Raw genomic sequence first — 15,959 nt, 5'->3', positions numbered from 1 at the left:
ATTAGTTAAACGCAAAAAAAAAAAAAAAACTTAAGTGCTAAATAATTGTCATATCATGAAAAACATGGAGTAACTGTTTTGAAATAAAAGAGTTTGGTACAGCCTCCTTAGCAGATGCACTCTTATTGCTCTCTGTAGCCTGTAGTTGTGGTCAACTTGTTCTCAAGTGTACAAAGACAATATGGTGGATGGCTTGCAAATTGTTGCCCATAGAAGCAGTCGGTAATCTAAGGCATCAATGTTTTTCAAAATATCTTTTACTGTGTATTTCATAAAAAAGAAAAGTCACACAGGTTTAGAATAACATTAGGTGAATAACAGAATTTTCATTTTAGGGAGAACTATTTAATATTGTATGCAGCACATTTCTGCATGTAGGCCCAAAGTCTATGATAAGAGTCTTATGTTTAATGTTAATGATATATATCACAATATGTGACCCATTCTGGCAAAATGAGTCGGAATGCGCTTGGCTAATTTTGAGCTACAGGCAAAAAAAAAAGTAGATTTTGAGGTCCCAAAAATTAGTTAATTAAGCCCTCGTCTAACAATCCCAATGCTCCAAATAATAATTTCAGATGTTCATTTACCTTTATTTGTACATTTTCTGAGAGGAGTACCTTTTCTCCGTTTGCTTCTCACGCTGTCTGTCACCCGAAGCGCGCGCATAAAGACACATCTGACTGTATGCGATCCCGATACATATACAGTACAAATATACACAGAATTACAGTATTTAAGTATTCACGCAAACATAATCTGTTATGTCTTAAGTGAATGTTCGGGGAACTGTTACATTGCATTACATTACAGTGGGTCTTAACATAGGCCGCCTCATTAATGTTAATCTAACAATAAAAGGAAAGAGGGAATCACTCGCTGCTCTTGATTGAACTGAACAAACAAAATTGAAAATAACAAACTAAATTTAATTAACAGACTAAGGGATTTTTACATTTGATTATTTGTTTTTCTTACTTGAATGCTTTTGTTTATATGTAAAATGAAAATGGTAATGCATTATTTGTTTCTTATATTTGTTCTACTGTTTTTTTTTGCATCTATTCTTATTTATAATAAAGATAAAATAAAAAATAGCTATATTGTGATTATTAATATAGCAATTATAAAGAAAAGAACTGGAGATGGAGAATGTGACCATCACAGACGTTTTTCTCAAAATTGACTTTGCAGACTCTGTTGAATTCAAACAGGTGTAGCTCAGTCATTACTCTAATAAAAAAAAATGTAACCATCACATTTTTCGTCCGATTACAACAAATCATACATCATTCTGAAGGGCTTTTAATGGAGAATGTGAACATAAAATAACACATTTTTGAAAATGTGCTCATTGTGACTCATTTTGCCAGCACAGGTCACATATAGTTATTTTTGCTGGAAATAAGGTTGTTAAAAAAAAACATTAATACTAGTCTAACATATGTACAGAAAGTAAAAAGTTATCAAGCTTATTGAAAACAAGTAAACAGTATTAAAATAAGAATGAACAAATAATCTAATTACAAACAATAGTACAACTAAATACAGTAGAAAACAGTTACTGTTACTGCGTGTGCACAGAAAGCATGCAACTACCAAACTGAGTTTTCTTATTTGTGTCTTATTGGACTTGAACGGCTTAAAATCACATGAAAGTTTAAACTGGTTAGGCTTAAAAATACATCAAAATGATACATTTTCATAACAGTGCAGCACTGTAGCGTCACATGAGCATAACTGCAATAGAGACAATTCAAAATTTATACTGGTGTCAAATTTTTACCAGTTTGTTGTGACTATCAGTATTTTGCCCACCGTTGTCTTCACGGATTGCTTCCTAAATGTGTCACCATGCAGGCTATACAAAAAAAAAAAAAAAACTATAATAGGAGGATAGGGCAGTGGCAACTATTTTAGACCTATTTTTTCACATGCAAAGAGGTTAACCAATTATAACTGATTTGCAAATGCTAAACTAAATGCATTGAAAAAGGAAACCTTGACTAATGCTATAAAAGTACAAAAATGTTTCATGATATGGCCCCTTAAGAAAACATTGGCATATTCAATTATAAGAGCCTTCACAATTATTTATTTATTTATTTTTTTCATCTAGACTTACATTGGCCTCAAAGAATCTTTTCAGTGAATCATGTTTGGCTTCCTTTTGAGTAGGCAGCTACCATGCTCTCTCGCTCTCACACAGAAAGATGCATGTGGTATGGATATCATCTTTGTGTCCAGAGAGATCTAATTAATTTCTCCTGATCCAATAAATGCAAATGAAAATTAATTACAAAGGCTGGACAAGCGCATTAAGGCCAGACTGCATTGTGTGCATGTTTCTGTGTGTGCGTAACAGGTAGGAGAAGGGAGTTTACTTCATTTAAATATCTTGAAATCCTGGGTCAGTTCAGATGGTTTTTAATATCAAGCTTCTCCATTGATGATGTCATTAAAATGCGCTGTAACCACTCATACCGAGAGTTCATGAAGCCAATTACACAATTTTTCATGAGATGTAGACAAGCATGTGGAAGCAGAGTAAAAATGGCTCCTCTTCTCTAAAAAAAATAAACCAGGAAAGCATGTATGCATATATTCAGATATTCTGCAGCATTTCCTGATTTTACACTACTAGAACTGTCACATTTTTTCCCCAAACTGTTTCCTGAGAGGAACACCATAGTAAGACATGCTAATTTACTAATTTAGCTTCAGCACAGCACTCGATGGCTTCTCAACGGTCTGCCTGCATTTCACACCATCCACTCGCATGTCAGCTTGCTGTATACTGTAGATTCGAGACAGCTTTTATAAGAGCTCACAGCACCTGTGTTCCCAGATCTCTTGAGATCGCCAACCATCACAGGTGCTAAAAGAGTCTTTTCCTGTCGGGAGCCACGAGGTCCCTCATCTCAGCGCAGACTCCCGCCTTCACAGTTCAGCCAGTGTCATGGCTCCAGTGCCAATAAATGACGGCAGACTGCAGATTACACAGCCACAGTAAATTCATTATCATGCTCAAGGTTTTTAATTTACAGAGTCTTGAAATGGTAAAATGAGATTATAATGAAAGTCAAAGGTGATTGAATTGAGACAGACTTGTGGCGGTGAAAGCAGGATCTATGATTATCAGACAATAATACAATTAATCCAATGAATGCCTGGAGGAATTGAAAAACTATACATCTGCAGTACAAATTGAGCATGAGGGAACAGCCGTTCACCACACTTTTTTTTAAGTGCGTATGTGTTTCTTGTGAGAGATAGATTAGCTCATGTAACAGTCAATCCTCAAGACGGCAGTGTGTAAATGCATTGGGCTTTCAAGTCTCAAAGCAGGCACTCTAGTGTCTTACCAACACCGTCATTCCACAACATTTGTGTGTGTGTGTCTGTCTCTGTATATGTCAAGTTACTGAACCACTAAAGCACTCCCAGATAACCTGTGTGTGTGTTGTTATATGCAACTTTAGCAGTAATTATTTTTCACTATACTGCACTAATAGAACAGTTTTCTGCCATAATGCCTTTACTTACAGCAACACACACACACAAATGCACACATCTCAGCAAAGTGAATGTATATCTATACGCTTCCCACGTAGTCATGCCCCCCACACCATAGTCACACCTCCCCTCTGTATTGAATTATGACTCCCACTAACACATATGAATACAGAAAACATGGAGATAGAAAAAAACACTTTTTCTCCCTTTCTCTCTCTCTTTTCATCTTGTTATTTAATAGCAGTGCAACAGGCCTTCATTTCATATTCAGATAGAAATATGCTATTATTTGTTCAGTTGTTTAATTTATTTATTTTTTATATTCAATTATTTATTTATTTTGCTTTATCCTCTGACAGGAAATTGTCAGAGGTACAAATTAGAATAAAATGACCTCTCTCCCTTCCTCCTTTCCTTCCTCCCTCTCTCTCATCCTTTCTCCCTCACTCTCTCTGCCTCGCAGTAAGATTACTCCATTAATTCTTTATGCTTGTAGGTGGCACAGATTCCGGATCTGAAATGATGGATTTTCACCTATGAATTAATTTCATCTCTGTCATTTAAAGTTCAGCCATCAGAGCTGTCGTACCATTGGAGAGAGAGAGAGAGAGAGAGAGAGAGATGGGTGTATGAGGATCAAGAGTTTACGGTTGCAAAGAAGATGTAAGGTTTCCTGCTCCTCTGAGAGATGGACAGTAAAACTCTTTTGATTTGCACTACGTGCACATATTTAAGAGGTAACAGTTGCTGTGTTAATATGAATGCATTATTAGATGCTTTTAAAACATCTGTAGCTCTTTACGTAGCAGCAGAAATGTGTCAAACATGAAAACTGAGAGAATTTATTTTCTATAACTGAAAAGATAGTCTGAGTGACCCCATCTGACGCGGCTGACATTATTAATCTATATGCCCTTCAGAGGAGCAGGAAAAGGATTTTTTTTTTTTCTTTCTGAACATTCTGGGTCACTTGGCCCAGAACCACTCATAGCAACAGATGAGAAGATGTGGGTTACAAGGTGACCACGGCGGAATTAAATCTATTGGAGTTTTTTGTGCTCACTGGCTAAAGTCAAAGGCCTATTAATAAAATACTAATAAACAGCCATATTGCTCATAGTTCAGTCTTGTAGGTTCTTAATAATTTTTTTTTTTGGTATTTAACTCCAAGCAATGATGAGGCCTGCAGCAGACAATCTAACATTCTAGTCTGGAGAATAATCTCTTGGGCATACAGAGATTTATGAGAGGGGTAAAGTCTGAGAACCATTAAAAGGATTTTCGAATTGAACGGATGGCGGCATACTTACAGTTAAGCATCTGGGCTTGTAACACAATTACCAGTGAGTTAAAAAAAAAAAGAGAGAGAACAATGATTTAAAAATGAAAAATTTTCAAATCAAATTTTCAAGGAACATCAGTGTTCCTTACATAAAACTCACTATAAGAGCAGATTACCCAACTCTTTCAAATTTAGAAATTGAGGAGATTTCTGTTTTTCATCACTCAGTCTTATAGACTACTCTCAATTTAATAAAGCAAAAACACAGAATAGGAGGTTTAGTGTACAATAATGAAGGCGCTAAGTAGTTTTCTTGTTTACAGAAACTAGCACTTTAGGTAAGTTTATTTATACATGAAGAAGGAGGACGACAAAACCACTGCTCTTAGTCGCAACACCAAACGTGTCTAATCGGATGCCGTTCAAGCTGTCCAAACATGTTTTACTTGTGCATTTATTTGCTCCAGGGTACCGGGCCACAGTTAATGCAGTTTCCCTCCCATATACATCAAGACTTTATTACCTTCTTCAGAAAAAAAGTGGAATTGTGAAAGTTTGATAGGTGCTTTTCTAGCCTGGAGGGCTGTCTGAGCTCCACCGAAGCTTTAATGATTAAAAACAGAAGAATGAGTTGAACTTTCAGCGAGTGTGTTTGTAGCACTGCACCTCTTCAGCCTATTAATTGAACACATGTGGTTTCTAGCAGTCCGTCCTCTCTGTTTTAATGATATCTTTCCTAATGACACTGCCTTTAATCATCTGGCACCCGTAATGATCTTTTTGAACGTGTTCGCCGCTCAAACTTTTATGCCGAGCGTATTTGCTGAGCAGAAGAGCGTTATTATTATAGTAGAGATACTGTATGCAGCTGAGAACTATTTTAGAAACCGGGGTTTGGTACCTGTGTAATTTGGATGATGTTTACATGGCCGACGTGTCTTCTTGAAGTCTCATTTATTGTCAGTTTTAATGAGGTTTTCGCAGATTTAATCTCGAGCACAGTCTCTGAAACAATCCCTTTTGAACTGTTCTCTTCCACATGAGTGTAGGTGTCTGTGTGCTGAAGAGTGGCACGATGAGACATTTTAAAATTACTTCTGTCATTTCAAAAGCAGGAAATGTAATAAATCGAGAGGAGAAAAGGGATGAGATTTTCGGTTTCTCTTTTTCCCGCTCTCCCTCTGTCGCACATATGTGTGTGTCTGTATGTTTTAAGACACCGGTTTTAAAAATGCTCTCTTTATTCACTCACACAATCTGTTTATCTGTGTTTCTCTCCGCATCGTCCCTCTGCTCTGCATTCTGTCCATTTCCATTCAGATGCCGCTTAGTTATCTCTCCTTCTCTTCCTCTTATTCTATCCTTTCCCTCTCAGCATCTGCCACTGGTACAGTTTGTACTTTTTACATTAACATTTTTTACTTTCCCCGAGGCACCTTTTTTTTCTGTGTCTTTCTGCTTTTCTCTCTCTCTGCCTTCCTTTCAGTGTTACGATGTGTTTTATTGGCGTGACAAATTATGGCATATTTGTTTTGCCAAAGCACTAGTTACAATAAAGAACAATGCAAAAGGCATTATTAGGGGGAATGATAACAGTAATAAATAAGTGTGATGTATATGTGTGTATATGAATAAATATACATAATAATATTAATATAACAAACATAACAACAGTAGTAAATGCGTGTTATGCATATGAGTGAATATGAATCAAGATAAAGTAAGAGGCAGATTATTCACCATAGACCCTGGCAGGCAGAATACAGAACACTAGTAGGTGGGAGTCTTTCATTGTTAGGCAAGTTGTCAGTTCTTGAGACCCCTCTTCTCTTTTTCTTTTAAAGCATGTGATGCATACACTATGTGTCTGCTCTATATGCATGCCTTTGTCCATTTGTGCAGGGATATGTGTGTGTAATATGATACTGTATACATAATATGGCTTCATGACAAAAATTATGGAAATGTTGTTATTTCCCTTGATATTACAATTATAGGTTTCAATTAATACAGTTTACCTTAAAATACTTATTTTTTATGGAGTGACTACATTCTATGCATGCTATATTATTTTTAAAGGAAACATTTAGAAAACAATATGAGAACTGTGTAGTGGAATGATTTTTTTCTTACATAAGTAATTCAAGATTGTGCCTGAATGCTTGACTACTTCGACTAATAGACTACTTTGCAGGAAAAAAAAAATGTGAATCAAATTTTAAATAAATTATAGACAGGGAGCAAGCAATATAAAATTCTAGTGCTCTTCCACTAATCACTGAAGCTGTCACTCACTGCAGATTTACACAGATCCACATTACACAGAGAGTTTTGCTGGTCAGTGTGAGTTCACTGACCATCCATGCATTGAATCTGGGACTCCTGTTAATGTTCCTATTATAACCAAAGCTATGTGCTCCACATTAAACCTCTAATTTACTCTGTCTGTACTTGCTGATTATAATGGGAGCATTTTGATGCATTTCTGGCTGGCAGTGCACTGTATATATGTGCCTAGTAGGGATGCAACAGTACAGTTAGCCCACGGTTCAATTCATACTTCGATTTTTTTTTTACCACAATTTTCGGGTTTGGTTCTGATGGCTTGGCACATCAGAGTGTTTTTTTGCTATTTTCGATCTAAAATGCGATTTTTAAAACAAATGAAAAAAAAAAAAAAAAAAACTACTGTACACTTCTGTATTTTGGAGAAAAGCATGTCTACTTCAAATTTCTTTTGAGAGAAGTTTTATTTTTTATTTTTACCCAAAATAGGATGGATGGCAATTACTTAGGATGGCAATTTTTGAGCTCTATAAACACACATAATGTCTGTTTCATTCATACTGGAAGCTGGAGGGCACCCTATAGCAGAAAATCCACATATGCATAACAGAAGTAATAGAACTGACATTCCAGTAAATCCCTAATTTGGACAAAGGCATCCAGCTATTGCTGTAGCTGAATAAAAAAAATAAAAATAGAAAAGTTTTGAATGATGAAACATGAAGACAATAAACACTCAAATAATTTTACAACTTACCTGAACATTCTAACATGCAAATATTTTCATTACAACATAACTACCTGGAACAAAGAAAGTGAAGACAAACTGATGAACATTCATAATATTCAAAATAGTAAACAAGTGCTGCTTTGTTTTTTATATCACAGTCCTAGTTTCGGTTTCTCTTTTTGAATGATGAATGTAGGCTACTGTGGCCTGCTAGTATCGACAGTTCCTCCCGCATAAAACACAGAACTTACGTGATATTTGGTCGTTGGCTATAGTCTTTGCAGTGTGTTCAAGCACAACTTTTTGGCGACAACACAGTTGTCTTTGATGTCATTTTGGTGTGTCATGGTGCTTTCGAGTAATTTAAACACCTCTGATTCACCACTGCATTCAAGAGCATAAGGCATGCCTATAATTGGTTACAATGTTCAACTGCAAAATATCACTTAAACACATTTTTACATATCAAGAGTAGACTTAAATGGAATACTGCAATTGACACTTTCACAAAAGTCTTAAGTATGGCAGCCTTAACTGCATTCTCTTTTTGGATTAATTGTCCAGGTCTTTGATTTAAAGGAAGAAAAGTTTTGCCATCATTAAAGCTGCAAATCCTGGCGTTTGCAGGTGGTAGACAGCATTTCAGTGAGCAGCTGTGTTATATACTTACCTCCCCATTGCTGGTTGTGCCATCCCACTTCTGCTGCCTGTGAGTGTCCTCACTTGCTAAATAAAACATGTGGGAGTTAGATGTTATATACAGTATAGCTCCATACAGTACAGGTCTAGTTAATCAAGTCTATCCAATAATAAAAACAAATCCAATCAAATGCACCCTGCTGCTTAGTGTATTGTAAAGTATAATTGCGTTATAATCTGGGATTTAAGATATAATGCCATTGAAAGAATCTTACCTTTAGACAACCTAAACATTTCATTACATTGAGTTTCAATTTTAAGGACAACTATTTAAGACACATGAATACAAAGTGTGGTGAAAATCATTATATATGATTTAGAATAGATAATACACCAAGCAATAGTCTGCATTATATTTATGTGGGATGATTATACACTCAGATTTGTGAAAGGCCAGCATGAGAGCGGTTTTTAGTCCCAGTTCATCTTTACATTTGTGTATATTTGTTTTCCGCAGCGTAATGCAGCTCTCCTGTGTAATGGTCTGTGTCAGAATTCCCTTCACAAAAGTCTTGAAAGACAGAAGTTCATCATCTTTGCTTCTCTCTCTTCATCTCTCTTCAAACACACTTTAATTTCCTTCATTTTCACTGGTTTCCTTCAAGTACGTTACATCATCTTTTTCTTTGTCTTTTTTCTATTTTTTAAACCTATTGCTTTTCATTCTTAAATTATATTCCACACAAAAATAAAGATGCTGTCATAATTTACTTACACTCATGTTGTCTCCATGAAGTACGTAGTACAGTGGTTCTCAACCTTTTTGACTCAAAGGCTCCTTGTTTTACACCACAGAATGCCACTAGTTTTGTTTTCAAATCTTGTGTTAATCTATGGGTACTTCTAATTTCTGTAATTTATAAAAGTAACCAAATAATTATAATCAAATAATTATAATCAAAATTCAAATAAATACATTTCAGTATTCCACACAACAAAAACTCAGTTTTACACAGTATTTGAGAGCTCTATTTTAGGCGGTGGTGAAAATAAATATAGCAAATGAATAAAGTCATGCCCCCTGTTTGAGAAGCTCTAACCAGTGAGAATGTCCGATGAAAGTGGATGGGGACTAGAGACTGCCACCAAGGACAAAAAAACACAACAAAAGCACCATAAAAGTATTCTATACTACAGTTTATTATATTTGCACTATATTTCAAGTTTTATGAAGCTATATGAGAGCTTTGTGGGATGAACAGACTGAAATTTAATGTTAAGGTTTAATTCACTTGTTTGACACACATGGTGATCATTCACTTTCATTGTATGGAAAATAGTAGCTTGGTCTGCTCTAAAAAAACCACCTATCCCAGTTTGAAAATGCCCAGTAATTGAGAAAAATATTTAATTTTGCATTATACTGTACAGATGAGTGAAAGTCATACAGGTTCAGGAAGACATGAGAGTGAATAAATGACCATAGTGCACTTCATTTTCAGGTGCACTATCCATTTAAAGACACGTCACTGGTGAATCGTTTTAACATTCTTAAGTTGTCTCTTTACCTATTCTGTCCGTCTTTTCTCATTTTCTCCTTCCTTATCAGAACATTATTCCTTCTTCCTTTCGCCTTCACTTTTTGCTCCGTCTGTCACTGTACTTGGAAGGACATTTGATGGAGAAAATCTTCCCTTTCACAGAGAGAGAGACAAAACACGTGTTCCCATTGTTTTGATCACAGAAAACACGCTCAGTGTCTGCTCCGTACAGCTGACACATGAAGGAGAGAGAGAGAGAGAGAGAGAGAGATGCACCATGGCCCAGATTTTACTCTGGCTTCCATCCATAGCAGATGCTTGGCAAGGTGGTCCATTCTTGAACACACACACAGAAATACCCACTTGTGTGTGTGTGTGTGTGTGTGTGTGTGTGTGTGTGTGTGTGTGTGTGTCAGTCCAACTCCAGCAACACTTTCCTAAAGGCTTTTTTATCTTGTGCGTTAATATCATTGCACCGTGATCTGGAGGATAATCAGCACAAAACATTAGCAGATGTGGCCAGGGGGTGTTATGAGGCATGTGACCGAGCATCTCCTAATGGAGCTATTATTCTAAATATCGGCATCATCACTGCTGCTTCTTCCTTCTTTTTCCCTTTCTCACCATTTTTAATGATGCAACAGGAGATATCAGAGATGCAGTCTACGGTCCACAGCACAGGAAAAAGAACCAGTGAGCATGATCACACTTCCTTGGTTTTAAATCACACTTGATGTAAATTTGCTTCTGGGTTTTGTGAGAGTTCAACTTCTGACCCAAAGTGCCGTATAAATAAACATGACTCGACATGACTTCAGGACATTATTGTCAGTGAGTGTTTGCACATGCACAAGGAGGCTTAGTTGCGTTGGACATTGCTATGGTAGGGATATGCCAATACTTCCAGGTTGTGACACGTTAAGTGTGTAACATGCTGCCAATGTGGTAGAATATCCATCTTTATGTGATCAATGTGGTAGACAATTCTAACACATACACAACTGGCTCATCGAGAGTAAACTTGCGACTGTCATTAAAATATATAAATAAATAAATATCTTTTTTTTTTTTTTGGCTTTCCATGTAACCCATGCACAGGAGTAACAGTTCTCCAGTTTTTCCACAACTGTGAAATTATTATTATTATTTCAATCTATCATCTCTCTTTTTCATCTATCTTTCTGTCTCTCTGTCTGTCTGTCTGTCTGCCCATCTATGATTTTTACAAACTAATAAAGGTTATTTATTAAAAGTTAATGAAGTTTGAAGGAAACATTTCTAATTCCTTTTAAAAATGTTTTTCTGTGTATCCCTCATAGTCCAAAACAAATACTGGGTCTGTCAGTCGATTACAGTGTTTAATTGATCTCATAATATTTTTGTAATTAACATTTTCAGTAACAAAAAAAAAAAAAAACTAAACCACAAATACAAATGGCACACTTACACATAAATATTAACACATCACATGTTGAGCTTTGATGATGTTTAAATTCCACCATACAAAGAGGGACAATTACTTTACTTTTGTTCAATGTCCTGTCTGGGTTTTATTTATAAATTAATTACCCGTAAAATGGTTTTCCATCGTTTACAGATTTACGGGTGCTCCGCTAGGAACTTTTGTCTGTGTGCGCTCTCCTATCAGCTCCAATCAGCCATTCAGGTCCTGATCAGTCTTTAGAAATCACACAGAACTGAATGAAACAGTTATAACGTCAAATTGAATAGATGTGTTAATGACATTAAAAAGAATTTTAAGAAGAGTTTTCCATATAGCCTATTTAATTAATCACATGCATCAACACGTTAACATTGACAGTCCTGATAAATATAGAATCATTCTCCAAAAAGAAACTGCCAAAAGTGCTGCATTTTAACAGTCTCCTATAATTATTTTGACTGGTTTTTCTTTCCCAAATCGTATTGCTCTCACTACAGCTTGGTTCCCAATAAGAAGCTGCTGTGTTGGATATTGTGATGGGCACATTGTGTGGGCTATCCAGCGATTCATTTTTCAAAAATAGATTTTTTGTTTTTTTCATAATTGATGCCAAATTCATGTTCTGATAACAGACAGCTGAGGGCACGTCCTCCTGTGGAACTTGCCTGCAGCACAAACGTGAACTGTTACTAGGGGAGAGAGATGGCACCCCCCCCCCACCACCACACACACACACACACACGGGGACAGATGCCATGCATAAAACCTCTCAGGCACTTGGCAGGGCTCTATGTGCCACTCAACTGAAAAAAAAAAAAACAAAGTATATGAATATTTAGCACCTGATGAGTAGAAGGAAGAAGAAATAAGAAAAATCATGCAGTGGCATGAAAGGGGACTCAGAAAGCCCAGTATACTGCTCTCCCACACATGCCAGACTTGAACACACCCACTCCCAGCATGCAGTAGAAAGACAGCACAAGGGAGAAATAGTCATTATATATTCATGTGTAAATCCCTTCCCAAGGCTTGTTAATCCTATTGTGTTAATTGATTGATGGTCTGATTAATTAATGTCAGGGGTAAGTATTTGGCTGACGTGTTATGTTAGAGAGAGAAATGACCCCACACAGTGTGTCAGGTATTTATTGTATGTATGTGTGTAATTTGTTTGTTTATTTATTTAGTTTTTAATGTCAACAGTATTATTAATGGACATTTTAGATTAATGTTTATAGTAGTCATACACGTGTGTTTCTGTGTTTATATACACACATACTGTATCATATTTTACATCTGTCTATCTATCTATCTATCTATCTATCTATCTATCTATCTATCTATCTAGTGTGAGAACGAAAAAATATAAAACATGTTAATACATTATATATTTATATTTTATCATTGATAATGGACATGTTAGTGTACAGTGGGGAAAATATTTATTTGATCTCCTGCTGATTTTGCAAGTTTGCCCACTTACAAAGAAATTAGGGGGTCTGTCATTTTTATGGTAGGTTTATTTTAACATATAGAGACAATATACCAACCAAAAAATCCAGAAAAAATAAAAAACTTATTATATAAAGGTTAGAAATTCATTTGCATTTCAGTGAGTGAAATAAGTATTTGATCCCCTACCAACCAGCAAGAATTCTGGCTCCCACAGATTGGGTTTGTGCCCATGTGGAACACAGATTAGTTCTGCCACTTTTAAGAAGTTACTCCTAATGTCAGCTTGTTAGGTGTATAAATGTCAGAGACAAGATTGTAGATCTGCACAAAGCTTGAATGGGCTACAAGACCATCAGCAAGAAGCTTGGTGAAAAGGAGACAACTGTTGGTGACTCGCCATGTTTGGATGGAGAGAAATGCTGTCTATGACCCCAAGAACAGCATCCCTACAGTCAAGCATGGAGGTGGAAACATTATGCTTTGGGGCTGTTTTTCTGCTACACCGCATTGAGGGGCAAATGGACAGGGCCATGTACTGTAAAATCTTTGATGAGACCTTCCTCTCCTCAGCCAGAACACTGAAGATGGGTCATGGATAAGTCTTCAAGGATTACAATGACCCAAAACATACCACCAAGGCAACAAAAGAGTGGCTCAAGAAGAAGCAGATTAAGGTCATGGAGTGACCTAGCCAGGCTCCAGACCTCAGTCCTATAGAAAATCTGTGGAGGGAGCTGAAACTTCGAGTTGCCAAACAACAGCCAAGAAACCTTATGGATCTCAGGATCCCTCCTGAGATGTGTGCAAACCTGGTGACTAACTACAAAAACATCTTGCCTCTGTGCTGCCAACAAGGCTTTCTGCACCAAGTACTAAGTCATATTTTGCTTGGGGATCAAATACTTATTTCACTCACTGAAATCCAAATCAATGTCTAACCTTTATATAATGTGTTGTTTTTTTTTCTGGATTTTTTGGTTGGTATATTGTCTCTATACGTTAAAATAAACATACCGTAAAAATTACAGACCCATCATTTCTTTGTAAGTGGGCAAACTTACAAAATCACCAGGGAATCAAATAAATATTTTCCCTACTGTATATCCTTAAGCTGTTTCAGCCTGCAAAAACTATTTCCTGAAAATTAACGAAGTGAGACAGTATTCATATTTAATCCCTTAATTGTTTTTTCTGACAGTTGCACTTCACATCATAAATTTTATTAACTTTATTACTTATTACATTTATTGTTGTAATAAAAATATTAGAAAGATCACAGTTTAATTAGTAAATAAAACTGCATTACACACAGTGAGTTTATTTGTGTAGATTATGAGTGTGTGCCATACTAAATCATAAAATGTACATTGGTTCAGTGAATGAGTGAGTGAGTGATTGTGTGTGTGTGTGTGTGTGTGTGTGTGTGTGAGTGTGCGTGTGTGTGTGTGTGTGTGTGTGTGTGTGTGTGTGTGTGTGTGTGTGTGTGTGTGTGTAAAGACTGAAATATGGCAGGTAGGGGATTGCACTTCACATCATAAATTAAGTGATTGTGAAAGGCCAAGTGCATTATTTAGCTCAAACTCCACAGCTATTAATAAGTTTTAACACTCTCTGACATGACTGTGTGTGTGTTTCTTTACCTTTGCCACTCTCTCTCTCCTGTTGGTTAATCAGTAAGGACTAAATGTCATAATTTCACTACGTTTATGCTGTGTGTGTGTTTGTTTTGGCAGTGTTGTTGGAGAGGTGCTTTGAAGGTAATGTGAAAGAGAACGGTGTAGCTTGGGTTTTAAAGAGCTGATTTGAAGGATGGTGGTTGGATTAGCTAAAAATATTTCCTTTTTTTTAACAACATGAGATTAGAATCTTTTTCGGTGCTCAACAAGCTCAAGTGACTCATCCTCGTAGCATATGAACTTATTTGCATCATAATGTTTTAAATATGCCAGACACACTTAGACATAAACAAAATTTATTCACTTCTTTCTTTTTTAACTCACCCACAAGAAAGAAATCTTTGCAGACACCGGTTTCCATCAAAATCATTTTAGTCAGTCACCAAAGATGCAAATGTGCTTTCCTGAGTAATTACAAAGCGATTTCCTGTTATTTCCTTTTTCTTTAAAAGTGCATTTTTTGCCATTTACATGATGCGTTCCTTTTAAACCATTAAAGGTCATTATTGTCACAGGAAAATCACACAAAATAACCAGACCAGCGCTTTCACTCAAACTGTATCATCTGTCAATTTTAGTAAAAAGGTTAAAAATAAATGTGAGTTCAAAGGTTATTTGACAAACCATGATTGTCTTATTCTCTCCCGAGGTTCAGAAAAACTCCTTCGTGCACATTTGCGTGCAAGCGTGGGTGCGTGTATGTCAGCGCCCGTCCCATCTCTGTTAGAGCGGGGTCTTTATAATGCATGTCATTTTCCTGTCACCTCATTAAATGTCCTGTCATCAAAGTGTGTCACTTTACCTGCTGTTACACCACACACACACAAGCACAGATTTCTCCCAGAACTCCTCCAGGTCACCCTGTTGGATGTCATTGTGATAAGGTGTTTTGACACTGCACCTGATGCATATGTATGTCGCACAACTGACAGCTCAGAGTCGGTAACCACTGTTGGCTTTGTTTCCTGGTGCTTACACCTACTACTTATAGGGAATCACTCACATTGAGATTTCTTTGAGGTCACGTTTGCGAGTCGCCAACAAGGAGCTGTTTTATAAGCACCATTGAATAAACAACGTCTAGGATGAGCTAGGAAAAATATGTTACCTCGGTAACAAGATGTAGGTCAGCGGGGTAACTGTGCATATGTTATGAATCGATGGGATACCATGTGCTACAAGTGAGGGCATCCTTGCTATCTATGTTCACATCTGTTAGGCTCTCTCAAAGGGTGTGACAAGAGAGAGAGAAATTAATCACCCCATCCATTCTTCCACTTTATCCATCCTCTCTCTCTCACACACACACTCAACATTCTGTCCTTCAGATAGGGGGGGCGTCACCTGCCCTGAAGCATAACGGGAAACTCTCGAGAGAGGCGGGGGGGGG

At 36.7% G+C, this 15,959-nt stretch overlaps 1 protein-coding gene across 1 annotated transcript in view; it reads left to right on the top strand.

Annotated features, from left to right (window-relative positions):
* Positions 1 to 15,959, top strand: part of LOC109102816 (teneurin-1-like) — a 137,166-nt gene that overhangs the window by 40,356 nt on the left and 80,851 nt on the right.

The sequence above is a fragment of the Cyprinus carpio genome, chromosome A5 (assembly GCF_018340385.1).
Source record: "Cyprinus carpio isolate SPL01 chromosome A5, ASM1834038v1, whole genome shotgun sequence".
Taxonomy (NCBI): domain Eukaryota; kingdom Metazoa; phylum Chordata; class Actinopteri; order Cypriniformes; family Cyprinidae; genus Cyprinus; species Cyprinus carpio.
This window is presented reverse-complemented; position numbering and strand designations above follow the sequence as displayed.